Consider the following 22,280-nt stretch of genomic DNA (forward strand, 5'->3'; position numbering starts at 1 on the left):
ATAAATATATGTATAAAAACATATTATAATATCCAACTCCACACTAAAATATACATTCAACATTTCTAATCCCCGATTTGACAACCGGCATTTTCAGTTAAATCCTATTGATTGTATCAGTAAACCCAGTTAGTTCTGTTAACTAAGTTAATGAACTCCCATGCATATAGTTTCATGTATGCATACATTGAGTCAGTGGTGTCGTTGGTGACCTTAATGAGAGTAACTAGTTATTATATATTATATGGCCGAGAGTGAAGTGCAATCCTAGCCGTAAAACCAATGAAATTAAATCTGGACCGTCTAAAGTCCCTCAATAGGCAGTTTCCATGGAGGGTTACCATCTCTTCTCACCCTACGTTCTATTTCCCCACGTCCCCTCGGAGGAGTTAACAAAAATGCTTCATATATTGCGTTGTCTCAATTGACCCAATCGCCTGAGATTAACCACAAAATTATTATTGCAAAGGTAAATCAACAGCAGTGATAATTCATGGCGGTGATGGAGCAATTAAAAGGTTGAGAGTGCCGATGACATCGCGAATTGAAGATTGAGAGGGCGGCGTTGAGGTATTAAGCTGTAGTAATCTGATGTGGTTTGTTGTTTTAAGTTTTAACCTAATTTTGAGTTTTTATGGTATCTGTTTAGAGGCTCACTTGCCTTTGATTCGATGTGTTGTGGCTAATGACAAGGATTTGGCGAAATCAAAAGGAGATACACAACCACCGTCTTTTGGTATATTATTCCCAATTTCCCATACTTGCTTACTCTTACTTTTCCTGTTTTCCATGTGTCATAATTCACACATAGATGATATAATAAACCATAAGAACTAAAAATTTAAGTATTTGTAAACTTTATTAAAGTTAGCAAGGTTCATTTGACTAATATATTTTGACTTTTGTAGGTGCTGCAAACAGAACTTTCAGCTCTAAATTTTTGAAGTGAGAGTGATTTTTTGAAAAGCTTTTTTTCGTGATGCCCATGGTGGAAATGAGGTATAAAACTGAAGTTTTTTAGTTTTAAATGGTCCAACTGAATGGGTCAATTTGTATGAGTAAATGGTTTGGTCAATGTTTGTTATTTAATGTATTTTAGGGTGTTTTTTTTTTTGGCTTAGGAGGTGGCAATGGTAGCACTTTTGGATTTAGAGGTGTGCCATGAGGAGGCAAACAGAGATCCAGGTTCGACTCTCGCTGCTATTCTTCAGCTGGGTTTCTGGTTTTCCTTTAGTTTTTTTTCTCCTTTTTATATGTAGTTTCATTGCTTTTTTTAATCTTCATCAAGAGTGTTTGAAAAGAACCCTGTGATAAAAAAAATGAATATCACAAACTGATGTGATGCTTCTATTATTCAAATATAATATATATATATATATAATAAACATAAATTTTATTACAGATTTTTAAAATATAGCAGACTTCATATATAACTTATAATCGTCTTCAGTACTTTTTGAAACTAACATCCGAAATCACCACCAGGATTATTCTTTGGATAAATAACCACTAGAGCATCTTCAATCTGGTCTAATGTTTAATCATTAAATGAAAGTAAATTGCTTATGTTAAATCTGGAGTTAATTGACTTTTCTTCGTATTTTAACAAGAATGATTCCAAGCACAAGAGTTGAAAAGTTGATCACTTAGTTTCAACAATTTATGAGGGTGTGCTTTTTGTGAAACAAACCCAAAACCTATAAATTGGTGAATGATTATTTTGAGTTTTTTTGCATGCATGAAGCCGCGCTTGCTACACCTATGAGCTAGCTAGCCTCTTCCCGATGATGCTTTTAAATAGGTAAAGGCCACCTTTTTTAGTATACGGGTCAACGTTACCATTTTTTGTTGACGGTAAAATTTATTACATTGTAAACGGGTCAAGATTACCATTTATTGTTTCGTATCAAATTATCATTTTTTGTAACCGGGTCCAATACCATTTTTAGTAAAAAAAAAAAAAGGAAAACAAAAAGAAAGACACGTTCAATGTAACCATTATTAGTTTGTATGATTTTGGTTGTATTTGATGAATACAAATTATGCTGTTTAAACAAACATGTGAGCTTATGAGGGGTGAAATAGGAAAATACTTGACACTACATTATCCATTTTTGCAGCCTGCTTTCATTTTGTTTAGCATGTCATGTTTTGGGGGACGAGGTCAACGGTGTGTGTGCATGGTTGCTTGAAAAATGAAAAGCTTACGAGGAGATTAGTGGTCACGTTGTACTAGAAGGATGGCCTATGAAATGACGGTACAAATTTCTACCCATTGTTTTCGTGTTACACTTTTATTTTTTCTTGAAAAGGCATGGAACTCGCTGATTGTTAAACAAGTTGTGTTCGCGGTTTGGCGGTTGGCGGGTCCAGCTTGACATGAACCCGAAAATTTGACATGAGTCCGAATATGAATGAAACCGTAAATAGCATCGTACGTGCGAACCCCAACACGAAATTCATATTAGTGGATTGAGTACCCAAACACGATTTGTTTACACCATAATTTTTTTTTATCATATAATGCAAACTGAATATGTGCTAAGAAAAAGTGTTGGCTCATCTAATTATCAAATGAGTGAAAATGGTACTGGGTGAGTTTATTTTGTCTAAGTTTAGGTTACCTGTCAACTATTATCTTATTTAATAGGGGATCTTTCCGTTATAGAAGAAGCAGACACAAAAGAATGGGAGCACACTTCTATTGAATATCGATAAATATACATTTTCTTTGGTTGCCGACTTATATTTGAAGCATACCTTGAGATGTGTTTGTTAATTTGGTTAGGTTTTAATTTTATTAATTTGGAAACCCGGGTTGGGTCAGGTAACGTGTTTAAAAAAATCGGTTCAGGTAATGATTTAAACGGGTACGGTTAGGTGATAGGTTAAACGACTAGGTAATGGTAAAAATGGGTCGGGTTGGACCAGCTTACATCATGGCCACTGCATATCTATTAAAACATGAAAGTTCTTTAATATCTACATAACATTACTTGGTTTACTCGATGCTGCATGTTTTAAATAAAATGTTAACCTACCTTCTTGCAGGTTTGGTTAATGTACATGAAGATCCAATCCACTATTGTCATATGATTAGTAGGTGATTTTTATAATGTTTGTTCTCATACAAATTTATAACCTTCTTTCACCGCTGGTATCATACCACTTTCAATTATATAATTTGATGAATAATATGATGAATATGCAGATTTTCACAAATACAGGACAGGACAAAGGTGGAAATGTCACACCATCTGCCTCACTTAAATAAAATGTCACACCATCTATCTCACTCAAATATTCTTCCTATGAGCTGAGCTGCGCAACGTTGACCAAACTCAAACTGAAATGCTTGTGACTTAATATAAATGTTTGACAAATCTGAATTTGTTTTAGCTTGAGATGCAACTAGCATTGCATAGACATTACATAGGCACTTAATATTTGGTTGTAATTTGTGTTGTTTAGATCAAGTATGTTTATTGTTATTAGCCTATGACTCTATGTAACCATTTTAAGTTTGGTATAACAAGTTTTTTTATAAATATCTATGATATTTGTTTTCATATCTATATTATATATTATGGTTTAAACATGATACGAGTGATGCGTTATTTATTTTACAAATGCCATTAATACCTAAAACAAGGCTGACAACTAATACGTTCGTTTCTTATAATCCTTTAAAGAGTTTTCCATCTTATTTAACCCGAATCGAATTAGGTTATTCGGGTTTGGGTTGGGTCGGGCTAATCAGTTTTGGGTATTTTAGACACCACAAATCACAACTAAAAGGAAAACCAAGAATTTACACAAGAATAAAAAACAAAATGATAAATATGTGTTTACCTTGTAGGCTAGAACATATATGTGAAATAGGAACAATGTTCAGTACCGTAGTAACTCCGTCTTTTATGAATTGTTGCTTCTTAATGTAATAAAAACGAATAAGCTTCTTAAACTTTGTGTTTGTTTGGGAGGGAAGAGTACACTTAAACTTAAAATGAAGGTTTTTGAAAATGAAAATGGTGATAATAATGCTTAATTATGGTTTGTGAAAAAAAGAAATATTTGCGTGGTAGTTATTAATGTTCCCTGCCGTGCCGAGTTGTCTCCTTGATAGTCTTCATCAATTTTGTTCATTTTGGTGGTTGGGTATAGAGGTGGACAACAAAACCGGTTCCTGGAACCGGTTCGGTGGAACCGAACCGGAACCGAACCTGTTCCTACCCGTTTTTTGTAGGAACCGGTTCGGTTCCGTTTCAACCCGACGATCCGGGACCGGTTTGACATTTTTGGAGGTGGACCGGGTAGGAACCGGAACCGAACCGGAACCGGTTCGGAACCGGTTCTAGCCGTTGGAGTAGTTCTAGCCGTTGGGAAACGGTTTTATGGCCGTTTTTTGACCGTTGGGGTCAAAAATGGCCGTTTTTTGGCTCCCCAAACACCCCACTACTAGTATAAATAGGTATTTGGTGTAATGGGTTCATCACAACACTCAAAACGCAAACCCGAACGCAAAAAAATACAAAAAAACGCTATTACAACGTTCTGAGTTCTCTAATCTCTTGTTTTCTCTTCTTCTATATTCATATTTGTTGTTATGGCTGCCTCACAATCATCGGTTGGTCAAGGTTCCACCGCCGGACCAAGTTTCGTTCGTATTGTACCTCATAATCGTAATCAAGAGATTTGGTGCAATTGGGATTTGGTTGAATTGAGTGACCATTCATTGAAGGCTCGGTGCAAGTTTTGTGGGATTTATTTAAACCCACTTTCGAATTCAAATTTGAAGAAACACATCGAAAGACCGTATTGCAGGGCGTTGAAACATAACGTCGAGTCGCAACAAACGCAAATGGATAGTGAAGGCGGAATATTTACATACCAAATTGATCGAGTTCAAGATCGTATGGCGAAGTTTGTGATTCAAGAAGCTTTGCCGTTTAGCCACTTCGACAACCCTCGCTTAACCGCCATGATTCGAGATACGCTTCAACCACAATACACTCACGTAAGTCGTCATACTCTTAAACGTTATTGTTTAAAATTGTGGAAGAAGGCCAAAGAGGTACTAATTGCATATTTTGAAAATATAAATACGGGAATAAACTTAACTAGTGATGTTTGGTCGGCTCCACATGGTCTACCCGAATCTTATCTTTGTGTCACCGCTCATTGGGTAGACCCGTCATCGTGGGAAATGATGAAACGCACCATTGCTTTCGAACTCTTTGAGTATCCACATACGGGAGATAATTTGTTTGAAATTTTAGATTATGTTATAAAAACTTATAAACTATAAAATAAAATATTTTCAATTGCATTTGATAACGCGTCGAATAATACATCGGCGGTTGATAAATTAAAATTAAAATATACGCCGATTTGCAATGGTGTATTTTTTCACTCAAGGTGTGTTGCACATATCATTAATTTAATCGTGCAAGACGGACTTGCTTCGGATGAGGTTACATCGGTTATAAACGATTTTAGAGTAATGCTACATGAAGTTTTTAAGAAAAGTAAAAAAAGACAAATGGATTACAGAAAATTTTGTAAAGATACGGGAAGAAAAGTTTTGGGAGCTAATTGGGATGTACCTCATCGATGGAATTCCACTTGCATAATGTTTCAAAGTGCTTTGAAACAAAGAGAAACTTTACAAATGTTTCATTCTAGTCTTGCCGAGAATGATTTGGCAATCCCCTTTTCAAATGAGAAATGGGAAATTATCAATGACTTATCGACTTTTCTTGAAGTTTTTAAAACATCAACTACGAAACTATCGGGAACGTATTATCCGACAAGTCCCTTGGTTCTTTCGAAGTTATTTTTAATCGTTAACAATCTTAAAGAATTTGAAAATAAAAGTCCAATGTTTTCAAACATCATATTACCAATGAAGTTTAAATTAAAAAAAATACTTTCTTGAATTGCCACCGATTTTTACTTGCGCCGCCGCTTTAAACCCAATGTTAAATGTTACGGGGGTTGAATGTGTGATAGACGAAATTTTTTCAGCCTTAGATATGCATGAAGTTGACCCAAACTTTTCAACAGAGGCACAAATGATTTTAACTTGAGTTTTAAATTTATGTATGACTTTTATATAAATAAATATGGGTCAAACATACACATGCCTACGCCGGGGGGGTCTTCATCAAGTTCAAGTGCTACTAGAGTACGAGACCCCATGATTAGCCTTATGAACACCGTTCGCAACGTAACGGCTAAAAAACAAAGGGGTAACACCCCTTCAAGCGAACTAGGAAGGTATAGTGCATATGATTCTCTATCGGTTTATCCGAAGAGGAATATGGCACTTTTGATGGTTTGGCTTGGTGGAAGGTAAAGGAAACCGAGTTTCCGATTCTTGCCACCATGGCCCGTGATTTACTAACCACCCAAGCTTCTACGGTAGCTTCGGAATCTGCTTTTTGTCTTAGTGGCAGGGTAATATCGGTGAGAAGAACAAGACTGAATTCGGAGTCGGTGGAGATGTGCATTTGCTTGAAGGATCACTTGGACTCAATCGATCGTGTTCAACACGTAACCACTCTGGAAGACGAAACACCACTTGATGTTCGAGTGCACGACGAACAAGAAGGCGTTTCTACAAGTAATTCTGATGAATAAGTCGCCACTCAATAATTACGACGAACAAGAAGGCTTTTCTAGAAATAATATGTCACAACTTTATATTTATAAGTTTAATGTTTTGTTAGTTTGTTTTTGAATATTTTAAAACATGTAACCTTTTTTTTTGAACTTCTTAAAGTAAATAAAATGAATTTTATGTTAATTGTTTTTTTTTATTTAACATGTTATACAAATACGAATCGTATAACACCGCTCTTGATTATAATTCAGCATTTGACTTGCGTAAGCCAAAAGACTATAATACATAGCAAACTCAACAAATGTAACACGATACAGATTTAAGTTCACCATTACACAATACACGATACAGACTAATCAATTCAAACACGCTGACACTCATAGCATTAAGTTCAATATGTTGTTTACCATTGCTCTGTGGGTGAACAACAAAAGTAGCATGAGCCTCTTCAGAAATCAGAAGAACACAAATCATCACCTACACAAGCAGCGGAAACGAAAAACGAAAAAAAAAATAATATTTTACACTGTAACCGGTTGGAACCGGTTACAGTGTAAGAACCGGTTTAGGAACCGGTCAGAACCGGTTCCACCGGTTCCGGGTCCGAGGGTTGGGGAACCGGTTCGGTTCCCTAACCGGTTCGACCATGGAACCGGTTTAAACAGTGATGTTGACTAATGGAACCGGTTCCGGTTCCTTTGACCAACCCGATTTGATCACCTATAGTTGGGTATATTAAAAAATTAGTAATTTGTTCTCTTTTGAATTTATTTATAACCACATAAGGATTTCATTTAGTGTGCTAATATGGATCATTTGTTTTCATCTATGTTATCTTCTAAAGGTCACTGCTGTTGTTGGGCTTCGAAAATGGACCGCTATGGATTAGAAATAATGCTGATGCTGAGGTATTTTTTCTAACTAATTGATAAAAACAAGTCTTGCCTACCTAAATGTAACAAAGCTCATCATAGTTCCATTCTTCATACAATAATGCTTAAAGATTTTGATGCTAAATGATTCTTATGCTCAGATAATAAGACTCTTCAAACATTGTCCTGCATCCAAATTTGAGCATCAGTGCCCTGGATCTTCAATACTTTGTTGAGTTATTAAAACCTAAGTACCTAACTGCTTTCTCGCATATGCAGATTGTTTAGTCAAAAACAAATTTTGAGAACTTTGGCTCGCGATTCCATCCCCGGAGCAAATGTAGGGAACTTGGACCATTGGTGGCCCATGTAGGAGAAATCATAAAAGGGAAAGATCACAGACGGTAACATCTTGTAAATTTATACGGGTCTTTTTATCGACTTATATTGGTCTAGATATGGATTTTCGGGTTATTTCGAGTCAAATTTGTGACCCCGTTTAAACAAATGTTTTTTCCTTTAAAGTGCAAGGAACGTTTGCTATAACATGTTTTACTCCCAAACACATGTTGACAAATGTCAACAAGTTGGTACTCATGTTGCAACACATAAATATATAAATATGATATGAAGCAATGCAATTCTATTTGTTATTCCCGTGAACCCGCCTCCCAACATGTATTAGAATGTAACCAAACCGTTGCATTTGTTATTAAATTAATGTAGTCATCACATTCCAAAGTTGATATTCCCGTCTATCGGACGGGTCAACTACTAGTTGATAACTAGAATAATAAACTTGTCACACATATTATATATGATAGGTTATAATAAATTTGTCACACATGATATGTTACATGTATTATATGTGGTTGGTGAAATTGTGTTACATGCTACATGATTAGTTGTTGTATACTTATATGTTGTAGGAGAAGTGAATAATTAAAATAACATAACCTATGATATATTACATGACAAGTAACAAAAAGACTAGTACACAACATATGGTTACTAGAAAATGTTTATAATAGAATGTAACATGTCACATGTAATAAAAACTGACATAACCTAAAGGTTAATAAAATTAATTATGTCTTAATGATTGTGTTAATAATGAGTAAATAACAATTAAGGTTATAACTTTTCTTTTTCTTCCTTTTGGCCGTCCATATCACATCACACACGCATACATTTTATTTTTTTAAAACACTCTCAAAATATCATAATCAAGTTGGGTGATTCTTGAACAAATAGTGATATAGAATTCATCAAGCAAGTAAGTAAGCATAGTTAATATATATTTTGTTTATGTTTCTTTGATTTGGGATTGTGGGACTGAGTATCCAAACACATGTAATCATAAGAAATAAAAAGATGATCAAGTTGATGGTTTTAAAAAGAAATTGTGTGTTTTGTCATAAAAGAAAATTTGAAAACTTTTTGTACATAAATATCATTTTATAAATCAGTCTAATAATGAAATACATGAGATTTGGTTATAGAAAATGGTTCCTTGATGATTAAAGATCATAAGGATATAAGAATCATGATTTTTGTGACTTTTGGTTTGAATCTTCTTGTTGACAGATTCTGTGTTTTAGATTGTAGATTGTATAACTTGATGATACGTTGGTGTTTCTGATTGATTTGTGATACTATGATTAAATATTTGAATCTGGTTTTCAAAAAGTCAAGAATTATAATTTTTGGACTTTTTTTGACTAGTTTTTATTAATTTACAAAATCGGGTTGTAATCCTGATTGAAAGAGAAATTTTCTGAGTTGTGTTGTAAATTGTATAACTTGACATTGAAAATAGATATGGGTGTTATTCCACTTGTAGAATGTTACACATTAAAGTAGAAATCTAATCCAATTGGTCTTGCAACAATTGGACAAATATAGAATTTTTGGCAAATATTTGTGTACTGCTGTGTTAAAACAGAGACTGAAATTAGGTTGTTGTAAAGTGTGAATATTTTGTATATTTGTGTGAATTGGAAAATTATATGAAAAATATATGTTATACATAATACTTGAAAGAATATGTTTGAATTACTTGGTAATTTAATCACAAGTTTTGGTTGGTTGGAAAATCAGTTTTGATGATTGAAAACTTGTTAAGGATGATCAACATATTGGTTAGTGAAAATAATTGTAATTTGTAATAGATTGATTGTGGTAAATTGAATTTTGACTTTATGAGTCAACTTAGAACTATTTGACTAAGTGGTTAGTCTTACTTATGCGAAATGAAATTGGTAAAAGTGTGACTTAGTCATAGGGTTGCATGAAAAAAATGATTAACTGCAAATTACATGATCGATTATTAGGTTGCGACTATGAATATCTTATAACTATTTTAAGTCTAGATAATTGGTCAAAAGTCACCAACGGGTCATCAGTCAATATTTTGGTCAACGGTCAATTTCATTTAGTCAACGGTCAACAACATGGACCTTTGGTCAAAAGTCAACGAAAGTCAAACTTTGGTCAAAGTCAACGGAAAGTCAAACTTTCAATAATCTGTGGGATTTTTTGGATACTAAGGATTCTAGGAATCGCTTAGAAAATACTTATAGTGCTTGTATGAATATCTAAATTTTATAAGTCGTTAGTTAATATTGATTTTTATGCTTTTAATTCTAGTTCGTGATGTTCAATTGCTTCGATTTCATTTACGTACTTTCGGTTTATTTCAAGTTTATCTTCAACATCAAGGTGAGTTTCTCACACCCCCTTTTTACCCGTTTAACTATTTTAAGGGTAGCATATATATCCTATCAACAATTCAATTTCGTTTATTTATTATTTACAAACTACAATTCGTTACATGGACTTGTGTGTTTACTTGTTACTTGCTCAAATATTACGTGCATGAATTTCTTCGAAGTATGATCATACGCCCCCCCCCCCCTGCACCCATGGACCATTTGTTTCTGGTGGAAAAGGGACTCCGATCTGAGTACGTTGGTGCACAATCCCAACTGGAAAATACCTTCATTTATTCTTTACACTCATGGACCATTGATCTAATGTAAAGAACCCTTATGTGTTTTTCACAAGTTTTCATGGAATTGTATGGTTTTTATATATTATTTTCAACTATGTGAACTCACCAACTATTCAATTAGTTGACTTTATTATATATATATGCTACAGGTATATTCATTAGAGGATGAAATAACGAAGATAGTAGAAGTTAGGTTATCTAAATAATAAACAAGAAGATGTATGTTTTATTCCTTTTCCCTTGTATTCGTTCATTTGATAAACTTGTGTACTTGATGCCTTTGAATGAATTAATGATAATATTGTCACTTAATAGTGTCACATGTGTTTTGAGCAATTTGTACGTTACACTCGGGCGCATTCCGCTTTAGCCGGGGTGTTACATTAACGAAGAAGAATCCTCAACAGATGATGAAGATCTTCAAATCTTCATCACCATTTTCCAGAAATCTGGAAAAAACAAAGAACACCAAACCAATTTCCAAATCCGTAATACTCACTCGTTACTACACCAAATCGTCCGAATAAACTATCAAAATACTCGGAAACTTAACGCGAAACGAAATCAATTCATCTCGTAACCCAATTAACCTTAACTCGTAACCAATTCAACCAAAACCATACTCTGTTTTTGGCCAAACTTAGATCTAAACCAATCCAACATAAACTCAAACCAATTCTCAATTCCCATCCACAACACCTTCCAAATACCTTAATGATCACAGATCAACCAAATTCAATCCATAATTCAATCAAACTCACACTGAATTTGATCAAGATCAAACCGAAAACGAAACAATATTAAACTTATACTAATCAGTCCTCAAATAACGAATTAATATACCAATCAAGAGCAATCAAATCCCCGAAAGCTCTGATACCACTTGTGAAACCTTCATATCTAAGATCTAAAGCTTAATTAATGATTAACGGATCTAGTTCATGATTACTCCTGTAGATTATATGTTATATGTATTAGTATTAGTTGTATTAGGTGTATATATTATATGTAATAGATTAATTAGACGAAGCTTTGAACGAGAGGAAATCTGGACAGAGGTTCAATACTTTTAACTTCAAAACTTAAATTAATCTGTGGAGAACCCCACTATATATAGAAGACAGGTCTAGTTCATTACACATTCTGTAACGAACTAGCCTCATGCTTCGTTACATTACATTAAATAGTAAACACTAACGAATCACCCCCTGATTCGTTAAACATCCTTAACGAATTAGGAGAAACTTAACTTATGGTCTAGTTCGTTAAGCATCCTTAACGAACTAGACTGCTTCTCTAACGAACTAACTTAATTTAATAATAACTTTTACATTAAATTAAACGATAAATACAAAACAATAATTACAAAGACTCGAGACTCAAAACCGTGTACTAACAATTTTTCTTTTTCGTTTCAGTTTGGAAATATTTTTATCTTTTTTTTATGTTGACGACTTGACGTTGAATGGCGAGGTGAATTTTATTTTTTATTTTTACATTTTAATATGATTAACAATTTTTTATTTTTTAAATTTAACTACATATATTGCAAATTCTGACCCCCGCATCTTATCCTCCATTGCTTTCTTGGCGTAAAAAAAGATCATTAAGACTCGATTGAAGATTTTGTGACCTGATTTGAGAAAGGTTTGCATGAGTAATCTAATTGAAACACTTTTGAAGCTTGATTACTATTCTATGACATTTTTCATTAAATTTTAAAGAAAAAACGGATGTTGATGTGGAAAATGTAAGAATATATGAAAGGATTAATTATATGTTTGAAGATGTAATTAGGGGTTTATAACGATTTTAAGAATTTGTAAACATATTATGTGAAATTTGATCAAACAAGGGCAATAAGGGGAGATAGTCTTATAATAATATTGTGTACTTTTTTATTTTCTTTGATTTAATATTTACTTATTCTTTTCTTTTCGTTGTTTTTTTAGTTTCTAGTTGTTTTAAAAATTAGGTTCGGGAAACTTTATGCTTAATTAATAGTTTTTCAGGTTTTTTAATTAATATTATATTATATTATATTTATAAAATGATTTTATCTTATAATTTAGTTTGACTCTTTTCTAACTAAAAAATTGTAAATACAAATATTTTTTCAAGTACGGTAACTTTTATAAACAAACCGTCAAACCAAACAAACACTAGCCACCCCTTCACGTATTGGAGAGGTAACGCACACAAAACCTAGATAGCTTTAAATTTACACCAATCTCACCTTTCTATCGCCTTACATTTAGAGATATATTTTAATCAAGGAAACCCTTAGGATTTAATATTACCAGTTATCTCTTCTATCATAACCTTTTTATCTTCAAAAACTTTTCTATCTCTCGTTTTCCATAACCTCCAACAAATAATAATCACTATCCCGTGAAAGAACACATTTTCATGTTCTCCCAGCCCCACCATATGCATCTATTCCAACAAATATCTGTCTGAGAACGCGTAAATATAAGACACTTTACACCGACAACTTACAAAGTCCCTGACAATCGCTGCTATAGAACATCCGGTGAAAAGATGATCCACCGACTCCATACTGGTATCACAAACACAACTTAACTGACGATTCACTTGTATATATAATTCTTTTATTCATAGCTACCCGAGTAGAAATCATATTCATCCAAGCCTCTACACATGATGTATTTCCCTTGGTCGAAATCTACTTATACCATTTCATAATTGTTGTTGTCTAAATTTTGAATTGATAATGCCTTCACCGACCTAACCGAAAACTTGCTTGATGAGTCGTCTAGCCATTCATGGATTAATTGAGTTTCAGTGTGATACGATCATATATATTATTAGTTTAATATTATTAATTTAATTAAGTTTATTTTTATATAATTTCCTTATTGTATTATAATAATTAGGTTTCCTTATTGTTTAATGTATTTAGTTTTCCTATATATTGTAATCTCTGTTTGAGAAAAATCATAAGAAAAAAAAATCATAAAATTGTCTCAAGTTCAATTTCTCTTCTACTCTTTTGTTCTTGAAGCCTAACTCACTCTACGGGTCTATTGGGGGATTGACAATCTCGAATCGGTCTCTCAATGAAAGCACCCACCATGAACCAAATCGTCGCTAACCTTACCCCCGCGCTCACCAAAAATTCTAACACCTCCTCATCGATAAGATAACTGACCCAAAACCAACCCTTACACCTCTAATCTTGTGTAACATCCCACTTTTGATATAATAAATAAAAGGATTGTGTTTATTTAAAGTTTGTTATTATTTAATCAAGTTAAATAACATAAAAGAGTTTGAACTTGGTTAATGAAAGATGGAATAAGAGATGGTCATGGGCCTTAGGTCCATGGGCTTGAGAAAGTATAAATGCTCCTTAAACCTCCCTAAAACCCTACTATCTCTCATTCTTATCCATAAGATTCCCTACACACTCAAAACACACACAAACACTCTCAAGCATAAACCTCTTACGACAAATACTCTAAATCCAAGAACCGGGCATAGATTTTGATAGATCTGTAGCCAAGCAAGCTAGAACAAGTCCATAGTGTACGATTGAAGCTAACTGTAGCCTAAGACCCGTCAAAGGTATGTACTTTTTCATATAAAGGTTGTGTTTATAGAGCAGTTTGCCCTAAGACTTGGTACTAAGGCAAATCGGGTACTGTCACACCATAAAAATATAAACTTGATGTTGAAGGAGGACCTAATAAGCTTACGGGTATGTACGGTTCGTATGGGAACCCTAGATCTAGCTCGAACACGTTTAAAATCAATAAAGGATTATACTTTATGGTTAGACAAGCTAGATCTTGGTCTAGGATGGAAAGGAAAACGTTTGGGATGCGTTACGGCACTAAAATATGAGAAAGGGTGTTGATATATGAAGTTGAAATAAGAATAGAGGTGTTATTACCCCAACAGGGGTGTATTCGAGTGCAAGTAATCAAACAAACAACATTCGAATAGAAAGAAAGAAGGACAGAAGTTGAAGCTTCCGATTCAAATAAGGAACCATTCGAATGGAATATATCCCATTTGAATAGAATGTACCCCATTCGAATGGAATATACCCCATTCGAATAGAATATCCCATTCTATTGGAATATACCCCATTTGAATAGAATAACCCATTCGAATGGAATAAACCACATTCGAATAGAATACCCCATTTGAATAAGGAGTCCGTTCGAAAGACATCTGTCCATTCGAATAGGCTGAGGGTTCGACTTAACAGTTTCTGATGAAACTTAAATAATGCGTATAGGGTTAGTTAACTGATATATATATATATATATATATATATATATATATATATATAATGGTTATACAGTTAGCCGAGCCTAGTTAAAGAGAGGAATTACTAAAAATTCAGAAAGAAACCGAATTCAGGTGAGTTTCTAGCCCCACTTCCTTGTTATGTTTTCGAGGCTGTGTGCATACTCGATGTGTTTATTAATACACTTACCTTAAGTGGTAAGTGTATGCTATGTGAGTGTTTATAAATGATATATGTATGATATGTGAATGTCTATTGTTGATGCATGTATGATATATGAAAGTATATAAATATAAAAGAAAAGGAATGTATGTATGAATTGACGATAAGAGGGTGGCATACCCTAATAATATCTGTGAAGGAGGGTGGCAGACCCTAAAAATATATGTGAAGGAGGGTGGCAGACCCAAATAATATATGTGAAGGAGAGTGGCAGACCCTAATAATATATGTGAGGTTATAGGGCGAAAGACTCTTTAAAAAGTATAAATATGCATGTAAAGTAAGATTAAAATATGAAAATACGAAAGAAATAAAGAAAGTAAGAATGAAGGTATATACTTATGTATGTACGAAAGAAAGACGAACAGGTTAAGTAAGTAATATGTGTCTTCGGATACGTATAAGTAAGTATGTGAAGGTATTGTATGTTGCCTGATTAACTAGAACTCACTCGGCGTAGCTGGCTTTTAGTATGCACGCATGTGAGTAGGATGAGGCAGCTAGTTTGAGGAGGGCACATGGCAGAAGAATAAAGAAGCTGGCATCTGAGGACTTATTCTATGATGTTTTATTATGAAAGAAAAAAGATGTTTGTTTAAGACAAGTTTTGGATATGATATGAATTGTTTATTGAAGTCTTTATATTCCGTGAAAGTTTTATTTAACTCTGATATTTAAAACTGTGTTTATGAGTAAATCCAACGTCCAAAGTGAGGCACCGGGAAAGGGGCCTTACATCTTGGCACCACCATCACCGCTTTTAACCACTTTAGATTATGCACCATCCCCAGAGCTCGATCAGTGCCTTATGGCCACATATCCTATCTACTCCACGCCATCCGACACCAAAATAGTTTTTGTTTCAAACTCACCAACAAAGGTAACCTTAGCAGCTCCATTCACACCATCACCTAACAAAAAAGCATCCCAAATACCCACACAATCAGCTTCTACAACCATCCTTAAAACGGGTCCAAAGCAGACAACACCAAACCGGAACCGGTTCAAAAAACAACATCACATGTGGTTCCATCCAGGTTGAATCAATTCAAGAAATCGGTATCTATAGAAAAACTAATGAACATGGTAGCAGACGTAACCAGAAGGCACGAGTGGCGGCCGCTGTGGCGAGCCGTCGAGACCTCCCCGCTTGAGGTAGTTCGAATTGAATGGCGACCACCATGGAAAACTCTTTCTGTTCTTGAGAACAAGAACATTTTGAATGGGTGGGGAATTGATACAATCATATATATCATTTAAGTTTAATATATTAATTTAATTAAATTTATCTTTTATTTAATTTCCATATTGCATTATAATTAGGTGTCCTTATTGTTTATTTTTTCCTATTATTGCGTCTTTGGTTTCCCTATATGTTGTAATTTTTGTTTGAGAAAAATAATAAGAAAAAATAATCGTAAAATTGTCTCAAGTTCGGTTTCTCTTCTTCGATTTTTCTCCTTTGTTCTTGAAGCATAACCCACTCTACGGGTCTATTGGGAGATTGACCATCTCAAATCGGTCTCTATCACACTCTTTTTTTAACTAAAGATTATACATAAATATATTAGGCTATGCGTACGGGGCGATTTGTTTGGGCGATAAGGGGCGAGAACCCCCCCCCCCCCCCCCAAAAAAAAATCATATATCAAACAATAATCAAATTTTAGTTCAAGTAATAATAACAGTTATCATATAAATTATAAATACTTATGAAAGTAACTAGTTTTTAGACCCGTCACTTTGCGACGGGGTTGTTAATCATAGTCTATTATTAATCTAGTAGATGAGACACTATTACCGATTACAGTTTCTCTAAATGAATTAGCATGCTAGATATCACAATTAGTTTAACAGAGCAACTCGTTGTGCTAAAAGATTCATTACTCTTTAAAATCAACCAATGTCAAGCACCACGCATTGCAACATAACAAAAGAACTACACAGTAACAGCTCTGGCTTGTTCAAATTCCCCCAAGAAATAACAAACACAAAAGAAAGAAAAAAAAGAAAAAAGATAAGCGGGCTTTTTAGAATGACTTGTTCAGCATCATTATCAGCATTCATCTTCCTAGAAATTATTATCAAATGAGCACCGGTTATTGACACATGTATATGAAAACATAAAGAATTTCAGAAACCCGAGTCGTAAAAATACAAACTTTGGATCAATAGACAGATCGGGTCAGGTTCGTTACCAAGAGAGGGGAGAGAATGAAAGAAGAGATAAGGTGAGAGAGTGTAGGATGGTTTGTATTTCAAACCACTCCAACCATTGAAGATGGCCTAATTACATAACTATGAGATAGATACAAGTACTTTAAAAATGAATTTCAATGTCAATATAATAATATCCAATATAACACAAATAGGCCATCTCATCAACCCAATTAGAGATTGCCTCGGCGCGTTGCGCCGATCAAAACGTTCACACACACATAAAACATTACGCATTACAATAACTTTAACACCATATTACCTTACTTTTTCATTGCTTAATTTAGTATGAAATCTATAAATACAAAAAATTATTTCAATTTGAAAATAAAAAACAAAAAACACCAAAAACCGGCTAAATGGATATTCGAACATGGGTCTTGCAGCCAACAAAAACATAGCAATACCACCACGGCAGCTTCCATTTTTTGTTAGTATTATTAGTTAAACAAAAACTGATTCAATTTTTTTTTTAAAGGAAACTTGGCGGACATATATGACATTTATTGTAGCATTAAGTTTCCTATTATAAAAAACCAAAAAAACGACTAAATGGAGATTCGAACTTGTGTCTTGCAGCCTACAACAAGATAGCAATACAACTACAGCAACTTCCATTTTTGCTAGTATTATTAGTTATTATATAATAAATACAAAACCAGATATCCATATAATTAAAAAAAAAAAACTTAGTGGCTACCATGTACCTTTACTATAGCATTAGGTTTCCAATATAGTATAACTAGGTTATTGACCTATGCACGACACTGGTCGAAATATAGAAATCGTCAAGTAACACTTATATAATAATTTCATACGACAAGTTATTTTATAATATATTTTTTGAAACAACAACATGATTTTTTAATTGCAATTCATATTCATATGTAAACAAAGTATTGAAATACATAAACTTACAAGAGAATGACTTTACATAGTAGAATATTAAGAAAATTTAAAACTATTTAAAACATAAACTTCATAAACTTTAAAAAATTAATATTGACAGAAAATAAACAAATTTAACTAACATTAGTCTAGAAAGCAAACAAATCAGAAAATAAGCATTTAGAAAAGATTCCCGATAAGCATCCAAAAATGATTTGGGCATCTTTTATTCCTGGACCGGGAACATAGTTGATGACATAAACATTCACACATCAATCTAACAAACACAGTAACTAGCTAACTACGAAAACTGTTTTTACATTTTTTGTGAAAAGTCTTGCACCCTAATAAACTGAAGTACGTCCAAAGCGCACTTAAGAACTAGAACCAAATCGAAACCTTTTTAAAAATGACATGTTTTGACCATAACAAAAATTTACGTTTTGAGAATGACCCGTTAACCCGAACCAAATCGATATCTTCTAAAATTGACCCCTTATGACCCGAACCAAATCGATACGATTTTAAAAAGACCCGTGGAAACCTAAAAAAAATCGATATCTTTTTATATTGACTCGTTGACCAGAACTAAACTTATACCCTTTTAAAATTACCCATTTTGACCCGAGCCAAAGCAAATCGAAACATTTCTAGAATGACACATTTTCATAAATGATAACTGAAATAACACACTTGAAGACTAAGAAGAAAAATGAAGGGTAGCACATACAACGTTTTTAGCTTTTGAAATCCTTTCTACCAAATGCACATTCATTATAACTGGTTATGAAGATCAAAAATATATATATAAAAAGCTTCAATTACTTCAACACACTTGAAAGTTGAACTCATATCCATATTTTTTTCATTTTTCAATAGGCACTAAAACCAATACTAAACAAACTAAATTTACAAATTGAAACAAACAAAATTGAAAAAAACTAAAAAAAAAAAACCAAAACCGAAAACCTAAATAAAATCAAATACCAATAAAACGAAACCAAAAACCAAAATGAAATTGAAAAACTAAAACCGATAAATCTAAAATCGAAACAAAAACAAAAATTGTAAAAACCAAAACGAAAAACTGAATAAAGTAGACTAGAATATGTAAAACTAAAATAATCGAACCGAAACGAAACTAAAATAATCGAACCGAAACGAAACTGAAACGAAATAAATTTGTAAAAACTAAAACCCAAAAAAACAAAATGAAACAAAAATAAAAAAACGACTCCCATTAAAACTTTAAAAGAAAAAACAAACTCATTAAGGAACACATGTATTATTATAATACTCCCTTTGTCCCGTTAAAAGTGTCTACATTTATTTTTTTATTTGTCCCATTACAAATATCCATTTTCAAAATTTAATAGTAAATTTTCAAGTTTACCATTAAACACACACAACTAACATTAATAAACAATATTTATGGACCCAATTTACGATGGGCATTATTTTCATTTAGTAACAATAAAAAACAATAAGTTAATATACCTTAAATTTTGTGTTTTTCAAACTAAGACCCTTTTACCGGAACAGTGGGAGTAATATAGTAGACTAGAATATGTTGAATGTAATTAATGTAAATGTCATTTAATATAATTTGAGTTATGTTATTAGCAAAAAAATTTATAAGAATGCATATTAGTTACGGTAAGAATTATTGCTTTTTAATAATATGATAGATCTTATAATATGAACACTTACCTTTGGTCTTACTCTCTAGCTTATTCGATGCAGAAAATGAAATTTAAATCATTTTCTAATACTATATGGAAAAAGGTGATCGATTTCTAAGACCTCTCGTTATGGGACCCCGTTGGGTTGGATGGTGGGCGCCATTGGGCGCTGAACATCATCAAGGGGCGCCCTTGGTAGTGGGACGTGGTGGTGCCCCGCCTTCCAACGGCTGGCGCATTTTTTCAAAATATGGTGGGCCCCCCTCTAACAGCTATTTGCAATGGCTCTTTTTAAAAAAAATTATTATTTTCTATATATATACAAACTATTTTATCAATTTTTACTCAAACAAAGATCAAATTTCACTCAAATAAACTCTCAAATTTCACTCTAAAAATCACTCAACTCTCTACCATGGATCATTTCTCAAATTTCACAAGCTCGAGCTCAAACCCGAAGGGAAACCCGAACACGAGCTCGAGCTCAAAGCCGAGCCCGAACCCAAACCCCTGGGATCCGTCTCAAAGGTGGTGGGCTAGTATGCTTGCAAACAACAATGACCCTACCAACCCTTTCTATGCTAACCAACTTCAACCCATAATGCCTCCAACCATACAACCATTTCCCAACGATATGTTGTATCGAATGGCAATGCCGTTTATGCCTCCGCCAACCCAAACCCAAACACCCCAAACCCCAGTATCTGAAACCCAATTAGATGAACCGCAAGTTCGTCACAAATGAAGCCATAAAAAAAGGTTGATGCTGATCAAACAACTACTGAAAATGCGGAAAGGAAAAAGTGGGAAATCGATGAGGAAGCGGCGTTGGTGCAAGCGTGGATCGACTCATTCAGAGACTCAATTGAAGGTTAAACATCAAATTATTTATATATATATTCCATTTTTTTTACCATTACAAAAGCTTTTATATGTATCGTAGGTGACGATAAACGCAACGCGGCATTTTGGGCAAAAATGCGTGGTAAGTTCTTTGAGATAATGGGTCGAGGTCGCTACCGCGTGGATGATTCCGTCTCCAATAAATGGAAGGCAATGGTTTTAAAAATGAACATCTCCAAAATTCACACTCGCCTTACAAATAACAAAGGAAGCGGCACGAACAATGTCGACCTCCTTGAGGCTTGCTTGAAACTATACAATGGCCTTCATAGTCATGACTTTGGCATGTTGGAAATTTGGAAGAAATGCATGAGCTCGCCAAAGTGGCATCCGATCCCGACATCTTCACCGACTCGACCATCCAAACGGTCAATGACAACGTCTACTTCGATCAATCAATCGCGTCTCAAGCCGGTTCGGATGTTCGTTCTCAGTTTAACTTAAACGAGATTGATCCTGATTTTCTTTTTGATGAACCATATGAGTTGCCACGTGCAGTAAAAAGAGACAAGGCTAAGGCGGCTAGAGGTGGGGGATCTTTGTCTAGAACGACATCCTCGATAAGTTCCGATGTGAGCGCGTGGTTTGACAACTTGGAGCTTGCAAATAAAGAGTTTCGCAAGGACAAAAAACACTCGAAAAATGAACTCAACCAGATAAACAGTTGCTCGCATTTTCAACCGCACCGTGGTATGCCCATTATGCTAACTATTTATCCACGGGGGCAATTCCGGAACATTGGTCAAAGAAACGGAGATAACAATTCATGTCCCAAGTCAAACAATACATATGGGATGAACCGGACCTTTTCAAGGTTGGAGCGTATCAAGTTCTTTGAATATGTATACCCGAGAATGAAGTGCACGAGATTTTGACACATGCTCATTCTTCAGCATGTGGGGGCCATTTTAGTGGATCAAAAACGGGGTATAAAGTACTAACATGCGGGTTCTATTAGCCAACACTTTTCAAGGATGCTAATGAATATGCTCGACAGTGCTTGAAGTGTCAACGAATGGGGGTATATCAAAAAGGAATGAAATGCCTTTACAACCCATTTTGGTGGTTGACATTTTTGATGTGTGGGGCATAGATTTTATGGGCCCATTTCCGAATACTTATACATTCTTGTTGCGGTTGATTATGTGTCAAAATGAGTTGAAGCGGTTGCAACAAGAACTAATTATCATTATGTGGTTTGTAAGTTTGTACAAGCTAACATTTTCTCAAGATTTGGTATCCCAAGAGTAATTATAAGTGATGGTGGATCGCACTTCAAGAACTTCACGTTTGGTAAGTTGTTAAAACGTTATGGTGTTAATTATCGCATTGCAACACCTTACCATCCTCAAACGAGTGGCCAAGTTGAAGTTTCTAATCGCCAAATTAAGGAAATTTTGATGTAAACGGTTCGGGTGGATAGGAAAGATTGGTCAGTTAAGTTGGATGATGCGTTATGGGCATATCGAACTGCTTACAATACACCGATTAATACCCCTCCTTATCGGTTGGTGTATGGAAAGGGGTGCCATTTACCAATGGAGTTGGCTCACCGGGCATTATGCGCACTTAAGAGTGT

At 34.2% G+C, this 22,280-nt stretch overlaps 1 long non-coding RNA gene across 1 annotated transcript; it reads left to right on the forward strand.

Annotated features, from left to right (window-relative positions):
• Nucleotides 1–1,435: 1,435 nt before the first annotated feature.
• Nucleotides 1,436–3,277, forward strand: LOC143601758 (uncharacterized). The gene is made up of 3 exons (XR_013147716.1): nucleotides 1,436–1,801; nucleotides 2,121–2,258; nucleotides 3,052–3,277. It is a non-coding gene; the product is annotated as an uncharacterized LOC143601758 (long non-coding RNA).
• Nucleotides 3,278–22,280: the final 19,003 nt, after the last annotated feature.

This window comes from Bidens hawaiensis, unplaced genomic scaffold (assembly GCF_021521415.1).
Source record: "Bidens hawaiensis isolate Kalapana, Puna unplaced genomic scaffold, B.hawaiensis_p1.1 tig00057062_1, whole genome shotgun sequence".
In the NCBI taxonomy this organism is placed as follows: domain Eukaryota; kingdom Viridiplantae; phylum Streptophyta; class Magnoliopsida; order Asterales; family Asteraceae; genus Bidens; species Bidens hawaiensis.